Here is a 583-nt window from a genome sequence, read left to right on the forward strand (position 1 = left end):
AGTGCTCCCACAGACTACACGCTTTTAGAGCAACCCAGGGGAGGCAAGTCCTCAGCCGAGCTCTCTTCCCACATCTCTCTAGTTTGTATCAAGCTGACTCCCTTCTCTTGATATTCATTACCCCTTCTGTCTTGTGTGGAGGCTGGGGCATTGACAAGATGGCTCTGTGACCTGTCCTCCTACCCTTGTGGTCTACAGGAGGTAAGCCCTAGATGGATTCTCTTTCCTGATAAGGGCCTCTGAGAACAGGGTGCTTGGAGCACTGACAGGCATCTTACCATCGAGAGAGAGAGAGAGAGAGAGAGAGAGAGAGAGAGAGGAAGGAGGAGGAGGAGGAAGTCTAGCACACTGAATGGAAACCCTGGGGGCTGCTGGGATAGCCCTGAGGCTGTCGTGTCTGGTTGGCACACTGGCCAGGCCCTGTGGCAACACACAGAAGACAGCCTGGAGCTCTTCTGTGCTTCCATAAAGTGCCATCCTGGAATTCAGGGATGCTGGGACTACGGGATTGGACAAGGACCAGGGTGACACGTGTGGGGCAGGTGCAGGGTCTAAGCAGGTGAACAAAACAGCAGCTCAAGAG

The sequence above is a fragment of the Meriones unguiculatus genome, chromosome 6 (assembly GCF_030254825.1).
Source record: "Meriones unguiculatus strain TT.TT164.6M chromosome 6, Bangor_MerUng_6.1, whole genome shotgun sequence".
Lineage (NCBI taxonomy): Eukaryota > Metazoa > Chordata > Mammalia > Rodentia > Muridae > Meriones > Meriones unguiculatus.